Source organism: Erinaceus europaeus, chromosome 23 (assembly GCF_950295315.1).
Source record: "Erinaceus europaeus chromosome 23, mEriEur2.1, whole genome shotgun sequence".
In the NCBI taxonomy this organism is placed as follows: domain Eukaryota; kingdom Metazoa; phylum Chordata; class Mammalia; order Eulipotyphla; family Erinaceidae; genus Erinaceus; species Erinaceus europaeus.
In genome coordinates this window covers 9,040,627-9,063,020 of record NC_080184.1, presented here as the reverse complement: position 1 = coordinate 9,063,020, position 22,394 = coordinate 9,040,627, and the positions used below count along the sequence as shown (strand labels likewise).

Genomic DNA, 22,394 nt, shown 5'->3' with positions numbered 1-22,394 from the left:
GACATGTGCTTTCAGCCAGCAGTCTTTCTTGAGGGCAAGTGCACAGTTCTGTGAGATCCCACCCTCAACCAGCGGCTATCCTCTTGCTTCCCTTTTTTTTAAAAAAAATATTTATTTATTCCCTTTTGTTGTCCTTGTTGTTTTATTATTATTGTTTTTGATGTCATTGTTGTTGGATGAGACATAGAGAAATGGAGAGAGGAGGGGAAGACAGAGAGGGGGAGAGAAAGATAGACACCTGCAGACCTGCTTCATCGCTTCTGAAGCAACCCCCCTGCAGGTGGGGAGCCAGGGGCTCGAACAGGGATCCTTAAGCCGGTCCTAGCACTTTGGGCCACCTGCACTTAACCGACTGTGCTACTGCCCAGTTCCCCAGCTTCCCTTTTTTAAGCCTCAGTTTTTCCATCTGTAAAATGAGCACAATGGCACTTCAGTAGGAGCCCAGCATGGCAGACAATGTGCTGGAATTCTTTTATATCCCCACAGAGTTCTTTCTTTCTAATCTCCCTCCCTTCCTTTCTTTTTATTTTTTTTTAAATTTATTTATTTATTCATGAGAAAGACAGGTGGAGAGAGAGAAAGAACCAGACATCATCACTCTGGTACATGTGCTGCCGGGGAATGAACTCAGGACCTCATGGTTGAGAATCCAATGCTTTATCCACTGCGCCACCTCCCAGACCACCTTCCTTTCTTTTTAATCATTATTTATTTTGAACAGAGACAGAGAGAAGCCAAGGGCATATGAGAGGGAGAAAAAGGGAAAGAGAGAGATCTGTAGCACTGCTGCAGGGCTCATGAAGATTCGGTCCTGCAGGTAGGAACCAACAACCTGAGACTGAGTCTTTGCACACTTCACTGCGTGTGCTTAACCAGGTGCACTGCACTCAGCCCCCAGAGTTCAAAGAAGAGGCAGCACAACCCCTCCCGTGTGCCCTTTATATACCCCTGTATATTCTAGTCACAGCTTGGTTTTGGGTCAAAGGCACCCCCACTTCCCAGGTGTTTCAGAATGCCCAATTTGGGGACATATAATCACAACTGTAGGAAAAGGACACTTTCTGGGGCCAGGTAGTGTCTCACCTTGTAGAGTGAATATGATACTGTGGGAAAATAGTTCAAAACGCACTATTTCTATGCCTTAAAACAAGGACTGAGAACTTTCTTCTTCTTCTAGTGTTTGCCCTTCTTCCGTAGCCAGACAACAGCGTCAGGTTGAGCCTGATGTCAAGTTTCGAGACCTCCTTTGAATCTGGAGAGGTGGCAGTCGTTGACTATGTGGGTCATAGTCTGTCTGGAGGCGCAGGGGCAGTTCGGGTCGTCTTTGGCTCCCCAGCGATGGAACATAGCGGCGCACCGGCCATGGCCTGTTCGATAGCGATTGAGGAGGGCCCCATCATAACATGCTAGGTCAAAGCCGGGTGGACGCTCGCAGGGATCTGTGATGAGGTGTTTGTTCTTTACCTCAGCTGACTGCCAGCTCTGTTTCCAAGAGTCTGGAACAGAGAAGTTCAGTGTAGGCGTAGGGGACCAGATTGGGTGACGAGAACTTAGAGTCATGAGCAAAGCAAAATGTTTACATATATAAAGGTGCGAGGGTATAAGCCAGTAAGCGCACCAAAGGCGATCTTCAGAGCTTTTTTAATACATGACTGGACATGGGAACAATCTGTCCTCTTCCCCTTTGGTGAGAGGGAATTGGCTCACAATCTAACCATATTCAGGGAAAGGGGATGGGGCAGATATTAGGAGGGACTATAGTGAGAAAGGAAATGCAAGGAAGGGGATTTTGGCCAGGACAATATGACTATACTGGGAAAGACAGATTTGAGGAAGGGGCTTCTGGCCAGGAAGTCTGACTTTACAATGTGTGGCTATAATGGGAATAGGAGATTTAGGAAGGGGCTGGGAAGTCTAAGCTAATTTTGAAGAAAAACAAGGCATGGTAGTAGTCACGTAGACATGTAAAAGTCAGGGGTCTGTAGTCAGACTGTGTGGGGAGCCACATGTGCCCTCAAGGTTGCTATTGGCATGATCACAGAATCTTTGTTCACAGACAGCCTTGCTTAAAAGTTAAGTTCCTGCTTCTTTACACCTTAGAGTCTTTGTTCAGACAAGATAAGTTCCTGTCTCCCAATTCCACTTCCCCATGAATCACCCAGGACCTTCCAGATAATGCTGATCACCATGACAACACACCACTTCAATCAACAGCCCCCAGCTGCTAACTCCCCCTTGCCCTGGCCTTAAAAACAGCATCCTTGGTGCTAATAAACAGACTTGATCAGAATCTTGACTTGTCTCATTTCTCTCGCGTGTCTTGTCCCCTTCCCTCTCCCTCCTTTCCTTGTCCTCACTCCCTCTCCTAGGTTAACCCTCGTTGAAGGTCCCGCGGGACGGGACAAGACTGGATTGATAGACATCAATGAAAAGGCTACAACCAACTGGGCTATTTCTCACATTACCATGTGCAAGGACCATGTACCCCCAGTGAGGGGAGCTTCAAGAACAGGGGGGCTGAGATCACTTTCTCCCATCTCCTCTCTTCTCCTCTCCTCTCCTCTCCCGGATCAACTAGGAATACCAAAGGAGACCACCCGGACCGAAACAAGACAGGACTAGAATGACCACAGAAACCCAGTAAATCACCCGTGAGTACAAACATGCATGGCTGGTGACAGAGAGGAGAGAGGGGCCTAAGGAGAGATTAAGTGACTGCTAACAGTTCAACAGTTTATCAGTGGAGACACCACCTCCAGTCTGCTCCACCAACAAGGGGACAGCTGAAGGGAGGAAAGGACTCCCCTGGAGACTCACCAAGTGCAACTGTGGGTCTCCATTGCTACTACCCTCAGAATCTGGAGCAGCAACAGGGAGGGACACCAGGGGACAGAGATCTAACCGGGAAACTCAAGAGAAGACCTATATCTCGGTGGCATAGCTGAGGGGCTGTGAAAGTCTCTTTGCATAACCACTGGATTATCTCTGCCACACCCTGCTTTATCTCTTGGTCAGGAGTCAGTGATTAAGCTAAGAAGCCTATTGATAGTTTAAAAGCCCTCAGGCTCCCATAGCCTACAGGGAAGGAAAAAAAAAGAGGCTTTTACACCACTAAGAACAGGGGGGCTACGTTGCAGATGTATCTCTCCTCTCTGTCTCTTTGTGTCTCTCACCATCAATCAACAAATAAGCACAAAAGGTACCAGGAAATGGTGGAGCCCTGAATTCACCAAGATTCAGTAAAAACCCTAGGAGCAGGTGGGGAAAAAAAAGGACCACAGTTCTCACTCTGGAAGGTTGGGGCAGCCAGCTGGTATGTGGCCTTCTGGGTAGGTTCGAGTGGTGCTGTACCCCAGGTGAGAGATGGACCCTCTCTGTTGCCTATCATGTCCAGTACCCCACTTCCAGCTTTGCACTTCAAGCCTCTGAAGCCTTATGTTTTATTTTATCACAAGTCTGGTTCCCTGGGATCGAAGACAGGGGCAGAGAGGCAGGAAGCATGTGGTGGGTGGGCACAAGTGGACGCAGGACCACTGCACTCAAAGCTGTGTCTGTCTCATGATCACCTTGAGGTCCTGGTGCCCAGAGCCACAAGGCAAGAACAAGAGTTAGGTTCAGGTGTGGGGCAGCACCTCACATGTAGCTGCCTCTCCCCCTGTTAATTGTCTTTCACAGAGTCTTAGCCAGGACTGCAGTTGGCCACTCGTTCCAGGGGACTCCAAGGGAGCAGATTGAGTACAAGGCAGAAACACAGTTGGATGCTGTGGGGCAGGCTTCCTGGAACACCTGTGGCCATTCTGCTTCAGACCTGAATGATCTGCAGCCTGAATCCAGCCACAGCAGCAGTGATCCTTTCTCTGTGGGTTTGGGGCAGCTCCAGGTGACTTGAGTCCTCTCAGCTGAACCCCCTGTGCTGCCCTGGGTGTTCCTGGACCCCCAGTTTGAGACACCCTCTGCCCCAGGAGAGCACTCAGCAGCCACACAACCAGACAGCAGCAGAGAAAACTTGTGACCCAGGGGAGATGCAGCTGGGATACATAGCTGGCAGCTCCCTCTTCTCCTGGTTGGATGGTCCTGAGATACATCTCATCAGGAATCTCAGACAATCTTGGGGGACCACCGGCCAGACATCCATACTGGTGAGAGCTCAATAATGTGTGTTTGTACTCATTCCTTCTGCTCCCCTCTCCACTTCTTCCCTCTTGCCCCTGGGGACATATCCCAGACTAACCCCATAAGGTTAAGCTTTCCTTTCATCTGCTTTGAGGAAACCTAGAACAGAGTAAGTATTATAAAGTTGCAGATGTTACTGTGATTTCATCCTGAAATCCATGGCAGATGACCTCAGTAATGTGTCCCAGAATCTCATCTCTTCAGAGCCCCTACTCCACTAAGGAAAGATAGAAACAGGCTGGAGGTGTGGAATGACTTGTCAATACCCATATCTAGTGAGTAAGCAATTACAGAAACCTTAACTCTGAGGAATACCAAGAGATCACCTGGGACCTCAACAAGGCAGGACTAAAATGGACTAGAATGACTTCAGAAACCCACCAAATCACTGGTGAGTACAAATATGCATGGCTCGTGGACAGAGAGGAGCCTAGGGAAAGATTACAGTCTGGTTACAGTCCAGCAGTTTATCAGTTGAGGCATCACCTCTAGTCTCTATCACCAACAAAAAGATGACAGAAGGGAGGAGAGGACTCCCCTAAGACTCACCAAATGCAACTGTGAGTCTCCATTGCTACTGCCCTCAGAAGCTGGAGCAGCAGAGGGGAGGCCCTGTGCTGACACTGGTGGACAGAGAACTGACCAGGAAACTCAGGAGAAGGACTACACCTCAGTGGCCTAGCAGTGGGGCTGTATAGTGGGAGCCTTTCTACATTGTTCTCCTGATGAGAACATGGTGAAGAATTGCCTCAGAACCTACAGACTATAAATGGGACTTGCTTAGAAACTCACAGAGCCCAGCAGTGCTGCAGGGCTTGGCAGAGAAGCTGAATTTAGCCTGGAGCTTTGGATCCTTGGGGTGTGAGAGTCTCTTTGCATAAACACTCCCCCACCCTCCCTGCTTTATCTCTTGGTCAGGAGTGAGTGATTAAGCTAAGAAGCCTACTTATAGTTTAAAAGCCCTCCGGTTCCCATAACCTACAGGGAAGAAAAAGAACAAAAGAAGCTTTTAATAGCCTCTGTGCTCCAACTGAGGGATTGAAATAATATTGAAACAACTGTTAATTTCCACAACTGTGAACTCTTTAATTACCTTACTTAGATACAAGTCAATCCAGGCAAAAGTGATCAGTAATTGGAAAAGTACTGAGACAGTACTTTTCTATACTATATAGAAATGACAAGAGTCCAGCTAAAAAGCCCCCCAAAGGTTGAAGCACAAAATAATGAGGTCAACATCCAAACACTAGTTAAGGAAATAATCACAGGAGTGAGTAAAGAGTTTGAAAGAATTGTCATCAGAAATGCAGAAACAGCAAATGAGACTCTGGAAGAAAACACTAATTATCTCAAGGTGATTAGAGAGCTGAAAGCTGAAATAGCTGAGCTAAGAACATAATTAGCTGAACAAGCTAAAACAGTATCAGCACAGGATAACAAAATAGATGAACTCCAGGAAACAGTACAGGGGAGAGAGAATAGAAACCTTAACTCTTTGTGTATCCCCCAAAAGGTTTTTGGTCCATACTCCCAGAGGGGTAAATGTGAGGGGAAGATGATTAGAGGGTTCTGAAACCCATGGCCATAGAAAGAAGGGGCAAGAAGGGGCCAGGAGGTGGCACACCTGACTATGCACATACATCACCGTCTTCAGGAACCAAGGTTCAAGTCCCTGGTCCCTGCCTGCAGGGGAAATGCTTCACAAGTGATGAAGCAGGGCTAAAGCCGTCTCTCTCTATTTTTTTCTCTACCTCTTCCTCCCCTCTCAACTTTTCTCTATCTACTATTACAGAAATAAAAATACAAATACAATTTTGAATGTTTTCAAAAAGAAAAATGGGGACCAGGCAGTGGCATACCTGCTTAAATATACATATTACAATGCACAAGGACCTGGGTTTAAGCCTCTGTACCTGACCTGCAGGGGGAAAGCTTCGTGCCATGTGCGCTTAACCTGCTGCGCTACTGCCCAACTCCCTCTGTCATCCTTTTAAAAAGGTCCAACTTTTAAATCCATTGCTAAGGAGAGATTTTAGATCAATGAACTCCTCCCTGGATTCCAAATATGAGTTCCTTCTTTTGTCTGGGGAACCCAAGATTCTGCTTCAGTGATAGAGAATGTGGGCTGCACTGACCTGCCTCTCCATGTAGAGCTGTCCCTGGTATCTCCCTTTGGGTCAAAGCCTGAACCTAAATCTAGATTCACTGTTGGAGAGTCTCCCCACTTACCTCAGTTCTCACCTTTATATTGCCTGGAGTCTAAACTAAAACTAAAATGATGCTAATATTCATAGCCAGAACTAGAAGCAGAATCAGTGCAGGAGGGTATAGGCTTTGCTGTGAACAAGCTTTCTCTTGTGAATTTATGGGTAACATTCTACAAAGTTGATTTCTTGGGGCTGGGTGGTGATGCTCCTGGTTGAGCACACATGTTAAACTCCACAAAGACCCAGATTTGAGCCCCCAGTCCCCATCTACAAGGGGAAAGCTTTGCAAGTGGTAAAACAGTGTTGCAAGTGTCTCTCTGTCTCTATACCTCTCTATCACACCCTTCCCTCTGATTTCTGGCTATATCTATCCAATAACTAAAGGTAGTTAAATTTTTTTTTTTTAAAGAAGAATGCCTCTCTTTAAAAAAAATCATGATTCGGTGTGCCGGGCTATAGCTCAGCAGGTTAAGCGCAAAGACCTGCTTAAGGTGGTCCAGAGGTGGCACAGTGGATAAAGTGCTTGACTCTCAAGTCCTAAGTTCAGTCCCCAGCAGCATGTGTACCAGAATGATGTCCGGTTCTTTCTCTCTCTCCTCCTATCTCTTTCATCAATCAATAAATAAAATCTTAAAAAAAAAAAAAAGACCAGCTTAAAGATCCCGGTTTGAGCTCCTGGCTCCCCACCTGCAGGGGAGTCACTTCACAAGCAGTGAAGCAGATCTGCAGGTGTCTGTCTTTCTCTCCCCCTCTCTGTCTTCCCCTCCTCTCTCCATTTCTCTCTGTCCTAACAATGACGACATCATCATCAATAACAATAATAACTACAACAACAATAAAACAACAAGGGCAACAAAAGGGAAAATAAATTTTAAAAAAAATCATGCTTCAGCAGGTTTGCAGTGAGGAAGGACCAGGCACTTACATCATAAGTCCCCTGTGAATGCTGATGCTACTCCTCTAGGACCATGACCAGAAGTCCTGTGCTGGGATCCTCCTATATGCTGTCAACAAAGAAACAGGCTGGGGCTGAGAAATAGCTCACCTGGAAGGGTGCACACTTTGTGTGAAGCACAACCAGCCACCACATGGGAGCACCTTGCAATGAGGAAGGTTCATGAGTAGTGTGGTGTTTTTTTTTTCCTTTTTTTCTTTTCCCCATTTCTCTCTCTCTCTCTTCCTCTTTCTCTCTCATTCTTTTTAAAAAAATTTTTTTTAATTTATTTTTCCTTTTGTTGTCATAGTTTTATCTTTGTTGTGGTTATTACTATTGTTGTTATTGATGTCATTGTTGTTGGATAGGAAAGGGAGAAATCAAGAGAGAAGGGGAAGACAAAGAGAGGGGGAGAGAAAGATAGACACCTGCAGACATGCTTCACCGCTTGGGAGGCAACCCCCCCTGCAGGTAGGGAGCAGGGGCTTGAACCAGGATCCTTACGCTGGTCCTTGCACTTCGCGTCATGTACACTTAACCCTCTGTGCTACCGCCAAACCCCTCTCTCATTCTTTTAAAAAAATATTTATTTGGGGGCCAGGCAGTAGCACAGCAGGTTAAGTGTACATGGCATGAAACACAAGGACTGACGTAAAGATTCCAGCTGGAGCCCTGGCTCCCCACCTGTAGGGGGTTTTGCTTCATAAGTGGTGAAGCAGGTTTGTAGGTGTCTATCTTTCTCTCCCCCTCTCTGTATTCCCCTCCATTCTCGATTTCTCTCTGTCCTATCAACAATGACAGCAATAATAACAACAACAACAACAACAACGATAAACAACAGAGGCAACAAAAAGGGAAAAAATAGATTCCAGGAGTAGTATGGATTCACAGTGATTTAACCAGAGCAATGCTCAGCTCTGGCTTACGGTGGTGCAGGGGACTGAACCTGGGACTTTGAGCCTCAGGCATGAGAGTCTCTTCGGTATTACATCTTGAGCAGTATTTTGAGCAAAGCAAAGGGCATAAATCTCACATTACATCTTTATCTAAACAGTACACTAATCTCTGTGGCGTCAGTCTTATCTCAGCAGAGCAGGCATACATAAGCAAAATGAGCTGGTAAAGTTGAGTGGGTATTTCAAAAATTTAAACTGTCACATAAACACCTGTTTTGCAACATTATTCTTGTAAGTTAACCATAAAAGCTTCCTGTCCTGGGAGTCCGGCGGTAGTGCAGTGGTTAAGCGCAGGTGATGCAAAGCACAAAGACCGGCATAAGGATCCCTGTTTAAGCCCCTGGCTCCCCACCTGCAGGGGAGTTGCTTCACAAGCAGGGAAGCAGGTCTGCAGATGTCTATCTTTCTCTCTCCCTCTCTGTCTCCCCCTCCTCTCTCCATTTCTCTCTGTCCTATCCAACAATGATGACATCAATAAAAACAGCAATAATAACTACAACAATAAAACAAGGGCAACAAAAAGGGAAAATGAATAAATAAATATTTTTTAAAAAGCTTCCTATCCTTGGAGAGGAGGCAAAGGGGAAATTCCAGCTATCTTGTTCTCTACAGGCTACTTTAGTTTCTGTATAGGGGAATTCTAAAATGAATCAGCTAATAAATTCTGCTCCCTCATAATTCCTAAGGGAAGACAGGTGCCCTCTCCAGTTACTATTTCTTTTTTTTAATATATATTTTTAAATTATTTTTTTTATTTACTGAATAGAGATATGTTGGTATGCTTCTTAAAACCCCTTCTGTTTCATTTGGTTTAAATCCCCCCTGCTTAACACTATTCTATTTACATAACCACTTCATTCTATTTACATAACCGCTGTTAACAAGCACCACCCTCCCTCCAGGGCATTGGAGGTTCAGTGATAGAATTCTCGCCTGCTCCGCCCCCTCTCCTTGTCATACCCTGATTTTCACCAGTCACTTTTCTCTCCACCCTCTCTGTGTCACATCCTATTCCCACCCTACTGGGCTAGTATATTTATAAGGACAAGATTGTAGTTTGTTAGTTTAGTTTAGCTTAGCTTGGTATAGATTGCGCTGCATCCTGCATGAATAAAGAGATACTGCGTATAGCTCAACCATGAGTCCTTGGTTGTCTGTTACCCGCCCGTGAAGCCAGCCCGGTGAAAACAACAGAGATAGCCAGAAATTGATAAGAGGAGGAAAGCTAGAAAGGGAGAAAGACAGAGAAACACCTGCAGACCTGCTTTACCACTTGCAAAGCTTTCCCCTACAGGTGGGGACCGGGGGCTTGAACCTGGGTTCTTGTGCACTGTAGCATGTGCGTTCAACCAGGTGTGCTACTTGGTCCCTTTTTTTTTTTTTTAATATTTATTTCCTTTTTGTTGCCCTTGTTGCTTTTATTGTTGTTGCAGTTATTACTGTTGTTGTTATTGATGTCGTTGCTGGATAGGACAGAGAGAAATGGAGAGAGGAGGGGAAGAGAGAGAGGGGGAGAGAAAGATAGACACCTGCAGACCTGCTTCACCACTTGTGAAGCGATGCCCCTGCAGGTGGGGAGGCAGGGGCTCCAATCTGGATCCTCACGCCAGTCCTTGCACTTTATGCCACGTGCGTTTAACCCGCTGCGCTACCGCCTGACTCCCCAGTTAATTTTTTTTTTAAGATTTTATTTATTAATGAGAAAGATAAAAGGAGAGAGAGAAAGAACCAGACTTTACTCTGAATGGCATACATCAAAAAGGACAGCAGCAACAAATGCTGGAGAGGTTGTGGGGACAGAGGGACCCTTCTGCATTGCTGGTGGGAATGTAAATTGGTCCAGCCTTTTTGAAGAGCAGTCTGGAAAACTCTCAGAAGGCTAGACATGGACCTTCCATATGATCCAGTAATTCCTCTCCTGGGGTTATACCCCAAGGACTCCATAACACCCAACCAAAAAGAGGTGTGTACTCCTATGTTCATAGTAGCACAATTCATAATAGCTAAAACCTGGAAGCAACCCAGGTGCCCAACAACAGATGAGTGGCTGAGAAAGCTGTGGTATATATACACAATGGAATACTACGCAGCTATCAAGAACAATGAACCCACCTTCTCTGACCCATCTTGGACAGAGCTAGAAGGAATTATGTTAAGTGAGCTAAGTCAGAAAGATAAAGATGAGTATGGGATTCTTCTTCTAGCATTTGCCCTTCTTCCGTAGCCAGTCATCAGCGTCAGGTTAAGCCTGATGTCAAGTTTCGAGACCTCCTTTGAATCTGGAGAGGTGGCAGTCGTTGACTATGTGGGTCATAGTCTGTCTGGAGCCACAGGGGCAGTTTGGGTCGTCTCTGGCTCCCCAGCGATGGAACATAGCAGCGCACCGGCCATGGCCTGTTCGATAGCGATTGAGGAGGGCCCAATCATAACGAGCTAGGTCAAAGCCGGGTTGACGCTTGCAGGGGTCTGTGATGAGGTGTTTGTTCTTCACCTCATCACAGTATGGGATGATCCCACTCATCAACAGAAGTTGAGTAAGAAGATCTGAAAGGGAAACTAAAAGCAGGACCTGACCAAATTGTAAGTAGGGCACCAAAGTAAAAACCCTGTGGTGAGGGGTAGACATGCAGCTTCCTGGGATGGTGGGGGGGTGGGAGTGGGTGGGAGGGATGGGTCACAGTCTTTTGGTGGTGGGAATGGTGTTTATGTACACTCCTAGTAAAATGTAGTCATATAAATCACTAGTTAATTAATATGAGAGGGGGAAAATCAATTGTATGTCTCAAAGTTTTTCAAAACACAAACTGAATCTTTTTAATATATAGGCTGTGTATTTGATATGCATACTCTCTCAAAAGCCTAGACCAAGTAGATCAGAAGCATCCAATAGCACAGCTATATACAAGATACTGGGTACTGTACAGCAAACCATAACAAAAGGACTTTTCAAAGTTAACCCAATTACCAAATAATGTGATGATAACATTAACTATCCATTGTCTTTTTGAACCCTAAGACAGCAGGAACCTCACATCTCCACTATAGAGCCCCTACTTACCCCAGTCCTGGAACCCTTGGATAGGGCCCACTTTCCCGTATGCCTCTCCCAATCCATATCAAATAATATTGCATCTGCCGATCACAACCTAACCAACACAACGATTGCCACCTCAACATGCTTCACTTCAGACTGTGTCCAGAGACTTGACGTGTGGAATGACAACCCTTCAGCTTCATTACTCGGGTGAGACCTTTCCTTTTATAGTACACTCTAATTTCATCTCAGGTGGTTCACTTTCTAACAAAGTCCCAAAACCTAGATATACACCAGTTTCTGTGAGAGACAGCATATGTTCACACGTATCCATAAACTACTGCAAAATATATACCTGAAAGCAGAAGTACACTAGAGTTTGCAGTGAGTACCTCCCTAACACTTCCTCTCCACTATTCTAAGCTTTGGGTCCATGATTGCTCAACAATTTGTTTGGCTTTGTATGTTAACTCTCTTTTCAGTCACCAGGTTCCAGATGCCATCAGGATGCTGGCCAGGCTTCCCTGGATTGAAGACCCCACCAATGTGTCCTGGAGCTCAGCTTCCCCAGAGACCCACCCTACTAGGGAAAGAGAGAGGCAGACTGGGAGTATGGACCGACCAGTCAACGTCCATGTTCAGCGGGGAAGCAATTACAGAAGCCAGACCTTCCACCTTCTGCAACCCTCAATGACTCTGGGTCCATGCTCCCAGAGGGATAGAGAATGGGAAAGCTATCAGGAGAGGGGGTGGGATATGGAGACTGGGTGGTGGGAATTGTGTGGAGCTGTACCCCTCCTACCCTATGGTTTGTTAATTAATCCTTTCTTAAATAAAAAAAAATATATATGAAAACTAAAAAAAAAAAGATTTTATTTATTAATGAGAAAGATAAGAGGAGAGAGAGAAAGAACCAGACTTTACTCTGGTACATGTGCTACTGGGGATTTAACTTGGGACCTTGTGCTTGAGAGTCCAATGCTTTATCCACTGGACCATCTCCCGGACCACAATCCAGTTAATTTTTTTTTTAATATTTCATTATTTTTTTGTTCCCTAGTTGTTTTATTATTGTAGTTATTGTTGTTATTCATGTCGTTGTTGTTGGATAGGACAGAAAGAAATGGAGAGAGGAGGGGAGAGAGAAGCAGGAGAGAAAGACACCTGAAGACCTGCTTCACCACCTGTGAAGCGACGCCCCTGCAGGTGGGGAGCCGGGTGCTCAAACTGGGATCCTTAAGCCGGTCCTTGCTCTTTGTGCCACATGCACTTAACCCACTGCGCTACCGCCCAACTCCCTCCAATTAATCTTTCTTTTTTTTTAATATTTATTTTATTTATTCCCTTTTGTTGCCCTTGTTGTTTTATTGTTGTAGTTATTATTGTTGTTGTCATTGTTGGATAGGACAGAGAGAAATGGAGAGAGGAGGGGAAGACAGAGAGGAGGAGAGAAAGATAGACACCTGCAGACCTGCTTCACCGCCTGTGAAGCGACTCCCCTGCAGGTGGGGAGCCGGGGTTCGAACCAGGATCCTTATGCTGGTCCTTGTGCTTTGCGCCACCTGCGCTTAACCCGCTGCGCTACAGCCCGACTCCCCCAATTAATATTTCTAAGGCCATGTCTGTCATTTATTACTGGATCCTGCTTGTCTCTTTCTAGCAAAAGAAGCATCAATTCACTATTTATTGTACAATAATATACTTAGTAATTAAACAGAATTGAAGTGGTCCGGGAGATGGTGCAGTGGATAAGGCTTTGGACTCTAAAGCATGAGGTCCCAAGTTCAATCCCAGGCAACACATGTACCAGAGTGATGTCTGGTTCTTTCTCTCCTATCATTTCTCATGAATAAATTAATAAACTCTTAAAAAAACAAATAGAAATGGAATTACTAAAACAATAAATAAACAATTGAAAATAACTGGATTTTGAAAGGCACATGTCACAAAATTGCATTAAATTCTGTTCAGCATCTGTAAGCAGGTGATGGGACAGGCTAGCTCTGCATACTGCATGGAATAGTAACTGCTTTTATGAAGACCTTTCATCTATTTTTTCAAAAGGTGACATTCTTGGAACACTTATTTAGGTGGCATTCTCTGACTAAGCCTAGTATAACAAGAGTAAGAATATGAACATCACAGGGTGGGGTAGGATTGTGATCATCACACTTCACTACAACAGTCACAAAAATAAATAAATAAATAAATAAATAAATAAATAAATAAATAAATAAATACGAGGTAGATAGTATAATGGTTATGTAAAGATACTCTCATGCCTGAGGCTCCAAAGCCCTAGATTCAACCCCCTGCACTGCCATAACTAGAGCTGAGCAGTGATCTGAGAATTCGGTGGTGGTGTACCTGGTTGAGTGCATATATTAAACACAGAAAGACCCAGGTTTAAGTCCCTGGTCCTCACCTTCAGGGGGAAAGCTTCACAAGTGGTGAAGCAAGGCTATAGGTATCTTTCTTTCTCCCTCTCTCTTTTAGTTTGTATTTATTTATTATTGAATGGAGACAGAAATTGAGAGGGAAGGGGGAGACAGAGAGGGACAGAGGCAGAGATACCTGAAGCCCTGCTTTACCATCTGTGAAGCTTTCTCCTTGTAGGTGGGGACCAGAGGCTTGAACCTGGATCCTTGCACACTATAAGGTGTGCACTTAACCAGGTGAGCCACCACCTGGCCCTTCTTTCTCCACTTCTCTCTCTCCCCTTCCTCTCAAGTTTTTGGCTGTTTCTATCAAATAAACAAAGATAATTAAGAGAACCAAAGGGCTCTGAACTCCAATTACATCAGGAACAGGAAAGAGAAGAGGGAAAAACAAAACAAACAACCAAACAATAAGTAGAGGAATGATGCTTAGAAGTAGTAGGTGTTTTGGTGTATTGTACAAAAGTAAAAGACCCTGGGGTGGGAGGAAGGGTTCTGGTCCTGGAACATGATGATAGAAGTGGACCTAGTAGGGGTTGAATTGTAATGTGGAAATCTGGAGAACATTATGCATGTACTAACTATTATATTTTACTGTCATCTGTAAACTATTAATCCCCTGATAAAGTAAATTGAAAAAAAAAGATGAGAAAGAGCAAAATAAATCACCCCCCCAAAAGAAAAAAGTAGTAGGTGTAACTTAGAAAGGAAGAGAAGGCAGGACCATATGGAAAAGCAAAAGGTAAACATATATAAATAGAGATAGTTATAGTCAACCCATATTTGTGATCTTAGGATAACTAATGCAGTTTCCAATGGAGAGGATGGGGACACAGAACTCAGGTGGTGAGAAAGGTATGGAATTATACCCCAGTTATCTTATGATAATGTTAAATAACTAATAAAAAAAAAAAAGAAAGTTGTGGTCTGGGAAGTGGTACAGTGGATAAAGCATCGGACTCTCTAGCATGAGGTCCTGAGTTCAATCCCCAGCATCACATGTACCAGAACGATGTCTGGCTCTCTCTCCTCCTATGTTTCTCATTTATAAATAAATAAAATCTTTTAAAAAATGTTGTGAGATTTTATATATATATGTATATATATATATATATATATATATATATCAGAAAGGCTTTCTTAAACTGCACTGAAAACTTGTGCCCTGTAAGAGACAACCAACCAGTGCTCGACTGGGCACAGAGGATGCTACAGGGTGCTGACTCCTCCCAGTACTGAACCTGCCCCCACCAACCTGATCATCCTGCCTGGGGCCATCCAGCCTTTCCCTTATCCCCTAACATGGACAAGGGCTGACCAGGCCCAGGTACCCATACTCAGGATAGGACAGGGCTATGGGCATCCATGTCCTTGGTCCTATGAAAAAGCTGGTAGGACCCTAAGGAAAATCCATGCTGACTGACAGTTGCTGTCAGTCAGATACTGGGATTCTGATATGGGAGACAGCAAGCCAGGAGGACACCACACAAAGGTGTGTGTGTGTGGGGGGCGTGCCAGCAGGGCTGCAGAGAGGAGAGTTGGGAAGACTTAGACACAGGATTGCTCCCAGATGTGTCTAAGTCACTTTGAAGCAGCCTGCCCAGATCTCTGCCCTGGGGACCTGTACTCACCATCTTCCTCCCTGAGTCTTCAGACTCTCTGTTGTGTTTTCACAGCAGTCTGAAGCACCATCCCACCAGCAGGACCTGGAGACAGAAACAGAGACAGTGGTGGCACCTGTGGCACTGACTGCTTCACTGCTCAGGAAGCTGCTCCCTGCAGGGTAAAGTGTGTGTTCAACATGGTGGGCCACTAACTAGTCCATAAATAAAACATTTTAAGATTTATTTTAAAGACCTCATAAATTTTCAACCTCTGCTTCTCAGAAGGTAAACAATAAGAAAGATAATGGGGTGGGGGTGGGGAGTCGGCCGGTAGCGCAGCGGGTTAAGCGCACGTGGCGCAAAGCGCAAGGACCAGCATAAGGATCCGGGTTTGAGGCTCGGGCTCTGTACCTGCAGGGGAGTCGCTTCACAGGTGGTGAAGCAGGTCTGCAGGTGTCTATCTTTCTCTCCCCCTCTCTGTCTTCCCTATCTCTCTCCATTTCTCTCTGTTCTATCCAACAACGAACAACAACAACAACAATAATCACATCAAGGCTACAATAACAAGGGCAACAAAAGGGGGAAAAAATGGCCACCAGGAGCAGTGGATTCATGGTGCAGGCACTGAGCCCCAGCAATAACCCTGGAGGCGAAAGAAAGAAAGAAAGAAAGAAAGGGAAAGAAAGAAAGAAAGATAACCAAAGAATGTATTCCCACAGAAATGATGACATGAGTAGGATATTTGCTTGATTTGTCTCAGAGTTTTGGCAACTCCATGGGAGGCGGAAGCAAAGTTGTACCCATGTAACTGAAGAAGTAAATGAGATGTAAGACTTGTGACTTTTGCACCCCAGAGTGGCTGTTCTATCTCACTGAGCCCACTTGAAAAGAAGGTCACACTCACACACCATAGGAGGGACCTCTAAATTCTTCTTCTTTTTTTTTTTTTTTAGAATTTATTTATTAATGAGATAGGAGAAAGCACCAGACATCACTCTGGTACATGTGCTGCCAGGGATTGAAATCGGGACCTCATGCTTTAGAATCTAATGCTGTGCCACCTCGCAGACCACGGGACCTCTGGATTCTGACACTCTGGGGAACTCTGTTCCTGCTGTCCAAAAATAAACCTCAGGTGACCCAGAGATTGACTGATCCAGAGACAGGGAAGAGTCCACAATGTACCTGGCAATTCTTAGAAATCTCAATAGTGGGGGTCGGGCGGTGGTGCAGTGAATTAAGCGCATGTGGCGCAAAGCGCAAGGACCGGCTGAAGGATCCCGGTTCGAGCCCCCGGCTCCCCACCTGCAGGGGTGTCGCTTCACAGGCGGTGAAGCAGGTCTGCAGGTGTCTGTCTTTCTCTCCCCCTCTCTGTCTTCCCCATCTCTCTTTATTTCTCTCTGTCCTATCCAACAACGAACAACATCAACAATGGCAATAATAATAACCACAACGAGGCTACAACAACAAGGGCAACAAGAAGGGGGAAAAATGGCCTCTAGGAGCAGTGGATTCATGGTGCAGGCACCGAGCCCAGCAATAACCCTGGAGGACAAAAAAAAAAAAAAAATCTCAGTAGTGTGGGGAGTTGGGCGGTAGCACAGCAGGTTAAGCACAGGTGGCGCAAAGCGCAAGGACCAGCGTAAGGATCCTGGTTCGAGTCCCCGGCTCCCCACCTGCAGGGGACTCGCCTCACAGGCGGTGAAGCAGGTCTGCAGGTGTCTATTTTTCTCTCCCCCTCTCTGTCTTCCCCTTCTCTCTCCATTTCTCTCTGTCCTATCCAACAACAACGACATCAATAACAACAATAATAGCTTTAACAATAAAACAAGGGCAACAAAAGGGAATAAATAAATATTTAAAAAAAAGAGTCCTCCAGTGAGATGGAAAATTCTTAAACTTGTTTCATGTAGATGACAAAGCAGCTACACTGTCCAAGAGTACTTGTGTACTTGGAAGTACACAAGGAAATATTTTATATCCAAAACTGATATTCACTATTAATAACTATTGATACAAAACTAAAGAATAAAAATTGGAATTAATATACAAGAACTAACAAAAAAACCTGAGGTTTATTTTATTTTAATTACACATTAACATGAGAGGTGAAACAGAACATCTCTGTGTCACATGTGAAACCAGTTGCTGGAAGCAAAGCAGAGAGCATAGATGACAGACAGTCTATGCTGCCAGACTGGGATACAGGCTTGCAGGACCCTCACAGAGTAGCTCAACTTCCATAGTCCAGAGAGCACAGATTATTATAACTTTATTGTGATACTAGTGGGAAGTCTATGGCAAGTAACACCATATAAACTTTACTTCTCAAGACTTAATGTACATAGACATCATGAGATGTTCTAAAAAATGGTTTGACAGCATTGGGGTCTGGACACTGACATCTTAAAAATTTACTACTTGTGCTGCTCCTGCTCCTCCAGACCCGTGATCAGAGGCACTGTGCTGGGCACTTCCTGTATATTGTTAACAAAGAGTCAGGCTGGGGCTATGAGGCAGCTCACCTTTCAGAATGCACTATATATATATATATATTTTTTTAAATATTTATTTATTTTCCCTTTTGTCCCCCTTGTTGTTTTATTGTTGCCATTATTATTGTTGTTATTGATGTCGTTTTAGTTGGATAGGATAGAGAGAAATGGAGAGAGGAGGACAAGGAGAAGGCAGAGAGGGGGAGAGAAAGACAGACACCTGCAGACCTGCTTCACCGCTTGTGAAGCAACTCCCCTGCAGGTGGGGAGCCAGGAGGCTCAAACCAGGATTCTCACGCAGGTCCTTGCGCTTTGCGCCACAGATGCTTAACCTGCTGTGCTACCACCCAACTCCCCCAGAATGCACTTTTTTGCCATTCACAGAAAACAAGTGAGGACGTTTCAGGAGTGGTGGAGTACTTCTACCGTATCTCTCATTTTCTGCCTCTTGCTCTCTGATTCTTATATTCATCTAGAGAAAATGAAATAAAATGGTTCCCTGAGAGTGGTGGAATCATGACAGTGTGAAACTCTACCCAATAAGCTATTCCTCAGGCTACCTTTATAGTTTTAATAATAGAATCTTCCTTTTTTTTTCTCTCCTTTTTAAAAAAAAACATTTAAAAATATTTATTTATTTATTTATTTATTTATTCCCTTTTGTTGTCCTTGTTGTTTTGTTGTTGTGGCCATCACTGTTATTGCCATTGATGTCATTATTGCTGGATAGGACAGAGAGAAATGGAGAGAGGAGGGGAAGACAGAGAAGGGGAGAGAAAGATAGACACCTGCAGACCTGCTTCACCGCCTGTGAAACGATCTCCCTGCAGGTGGGGAGCTGGGGGCTCGAACCAGGATCCTTCTGCTGGTCCCTGTGCTTTGTGCCATGTGTGCTTAACCCGCTGAGCCACAGCCCGACACCCTTCTCTCTCTTTCTTATGCCATAGGGGTATGGCTGGGGCTTAGTTCCTACATGAGTTATTCTTTTTTGGTTTTTTTTTTTTTTTATAATACAGAAATAAATTGAGAGGGGAGAGAGGGTTGGGCAGTGGTATGTCTGGTTAAAGCACACACATTACTAAGTGCAAGGACCTTGGTTTGAACCCCCCACTGCTCAACTGCAGAGGTGACGCTTCACAAGAAGTGAAGCAGGTCTCTCTTTCTCTCTCCCTCCTAACTCTGCCCATTCTCTCTCTCTTTTTTTTTTAAATTTTATTTATAAAAAGGAAACACTGACAAAAAAAACATAGGATAAGATGGGTACAACTCCACACAATTCCCACCACCAGATCTCTATATCCCATCCCTTCTCCTGATAGCTTTCCTATTCTTTATCCCTCTGGGAGTATGGACGCAAGGTCATTATGGGATGTAGAAGGTTGAAGGTCTGGCTTCTGTAGTTGCTTCCCCACTGAACATGGGCATTGGCAGGTCGGTCCATACTCCCAGTCTGCCTCTCTCTTTCCCTAGTGGGGTGGGGTTCTGGGGAAGCGGAGCTCCAGGACACATTGGTGGGGTTGTCTGTCCAGGGAAGTCTGGTTGGCATCCTGCTGGCATCTGGAACCTGGTGGCTGAAAAGAGAGTTAACCTACAAAGCCAAACAAATTGTTGACTACCATTCTCAATTTCTTTTTTTAAACAGTTTTAAATTTTTAAAAATTTATTATTATCTTTATATATTGGATAAAGACAGCCAGAAATCAAGAGGGAGGGGGGTGATAGGGAAAGAGACAGACAACTGCAGCTCTGCTTTTCACCACCCGTAAAGTTTTCCCCCTGCAGGTGGGGACTGGGGGCTCGAACCCGGGTCCTTGCACATTGTAATACATGCACTCAACCAGGTGCACCACCACCCAGCCCCCCATTCTCAATTTCTTTCTTTTTTAAAAAATATTTATTTATTTATTCCCTTCTGTTGCCCTTGTTTTATTGTTGTAGTTATTATTGTTGTCGTTGGATAGGACAGAGAGAAATGGAGAGAGGAGGGAAAGACAGAGAGGGGAAGAGAAAGACAGACACCTGCAGACCTGCTTCACTGCTTGTGAAGCGACCCCCCTGCAGGTGGGGAGCCAGGGGCTCGAACCAGGGTGGTCCTTGTGCTTTGCGCCATGTGCGCTTAACCCGCTGCACTACAGCCCGACTCCCCCATTCTCAATTTCTAGCTGTCCTATAGAATAAAAAAAAAATTAAAAAGTGGGAGATACTGAAGTACTTGCATGCTACTTGTGAAACTTTTCCCCCAACAGGTAGGGAGTTGGAGCTCAAATCCAGTTTTTTGCATATCGTAACATAATTTTCTGTACAGAAACATATCTTATTGATCACAGTTAAAACTCTCTGGCTTTTACCCATTGTATATAATTTCATTAAAATCTGATCACCAGTTGTGAACATGTGGTGAGACAGAATCCCACATTGTTATAGCTCTACATACTACATGGTCGAGTCACCATGATTTCATGAACACTTTTACACTATATTGGAAAAAGAGTTCTACATTTTACCAAAGTATAGTTTATATTTTTAATATTAATGAGTTTACTAAGAAAGTCAAATGTTATAAGAAACAAAATAAGAAATCAGCACAAAAGATTCCATGAGAGGAAACGGAACTTTTACCTTCGGCCATTTGGGATTGAGAAGTCGAGCTCTGATTGCATCATCCAACGCCTTGTCATACTGCTGAATTTTCATATAGGCTGAAGCTCTATTACTGTATAAGATGCAATTCTGAGGGTCGACAGCCAGGGCCTCGTTATACAGAACAATCGCCGTGTGGAAGTCTCCGTCATGACAGGCCTGGTTACTCTGACGAACTTTCTCAACAAACTTAGCCTTGCTCAGCACTGGTGGGTCAGGGCTTCTCCGACCGATAGATAGTCTTCGCACCAAAGAGAGGAATCTACAAAGAACATGGGATGATCTCACTCTCAGGCAGAAGTTGAAAAACAAGATCAGAAACGAAAACACAAGTAGAACCTGAAATGTAATTGGCGTATCGCACCAAAGTAAAAGACTCTGGGGTGGGTGGGTGGGGAGAATACAGGTCCATGAAGGATGATAAATGACATAGTGGGGGTTGTATTGTTAAATGGGAAACTGGGGAATGTTATGCATGTACAAACTATTGTATTTACTGTTGAATGTAAAACATTAATTCCCCAATAAAGAAATAAATTTTAGGGTTGCTGCAAAAAAAAAAAAAGAAAGAAATTTAAAAAAAAAGGAAAGAAAAAAAAAAGGAAAAAAGAGACATTCCTGAGATAATTATCCTATTGACAACCCATACTACACTCAGAACAGGAGTAAGAACATAGACAGTGGCACATTTGTTTGAATGCACAGGTAACCGTGTCAAGACCTGAATTCAAGCCCTTAGTCCACATGTGCAGTGGAGGGGAGTTTCAAAAACACTGAAGAACTGCTATAGTGGTCTCAGTTTATCTTTCTCTATCTCCTTTTATCCTACCTTGGTCCTATCAAATAAAATAAATATTTAAAGCAAAAAGAATGTAAATGATGTTGGGGGTAAGTGAAAAGGACAGCAGATCCCAGAAACTTGCAACAGACATTATTTAAAAAATGAAAAAGACATCCTTAGTATACATTAAAAGAGTATTATTTTAGGGTATGGGTGGTGGCACACCTGGTTGAGTGCACATTACAATGTGAAAGGACCCAAGTTTGAGACCCCAGTCCCCATTTACAGAGAGAAAGCTTTGCAAGTGATGAAGTAGTGCTTCAGATGTTTTTCTCTCTTCATTCTTGATTTCTGGCTCTGTGTGTGTGTGAGAGAGAGTGTTTACCAGACCATTGATCAGCTCTAGTTTTTTTTTTTTTTTTTTAAATTTTTTTATATTTATTTTATTTATTTATTCCCTTTTATTGCCCTTGTTGTTTTATTGTTGTAGTTATTATTGTTGTTGTTGTTGGATAGGACAGAGAGAAATGGAGAGAGGGAGGGGAAGACAGAGAGGAGGAGAGAAAGATAGACACCTGCAGACTGCTTCACCACCTGTGAAGCCTCCCCTGCAGGTGGGGAGCCGGGGTTCGAACCGGGATCCTTATGCCGGTCCTTGCGCTTTGCGCCACCTGCGCTTAACCCGCTGCGCTACAGCCCGACTCCCAGTTTTTTTTTTTTTTTTTTTTTTTAATATATAGAAAACTATTGTATTTCCCACCTGCAGGGGAGCGGCTTCACAGGCGGTGAAGCAGGTCTGCAGGTGTCTATCTTTCTCTCCCCCTCTCTCCAATTCTCTCTGTCCTATCTAACAATGATGACATCAACAATAACAATAATAACCACAACAAGGCTACAACAAGAAGGGCAACAGAAGGGGAAAAAAATGGCCTCCAGGAGCAGTGGACTCATGGTGCAGGCACTGAGCCCCAGCAATAACCCTGGAGGCAAAAAAAAAAAAAAAACCCACAAAAACAACTATTGTATTTACTGTTAACTGTAAAAAATTAATCCTCCAATAAAGGGAAAAAAAAAAAAAGAATTCCCAGGTCCTAACATGAAGCTTCATTAAACTTCTAATCTGTTGTGGATT

General features: G+C 44.3%; 1 long non-coding RNA gene across 1 annotated transcript; it reads right to left on the bottom strand.

Moving 5' to 3' along the window:
- Positions 1-994: 994 nt before the first annotated feature.
- On the bottom strand, positions 995-20,719 carry LOC132535607 (uncharacterized). The gene is made up of 3 exons (XR_009547362.1): positions 20,461-20,719; positions 15,374-15,448; positions 995-1,496 (listed from the first exon to the last, which is right to left on the bottom strand). It is a non-coding gene; the product is annotated as an uncharacterized LOC132535607 (long non-coding RNA).
- Positions 20,720-22,394: the final 1,675 nt, after the last annotated feature.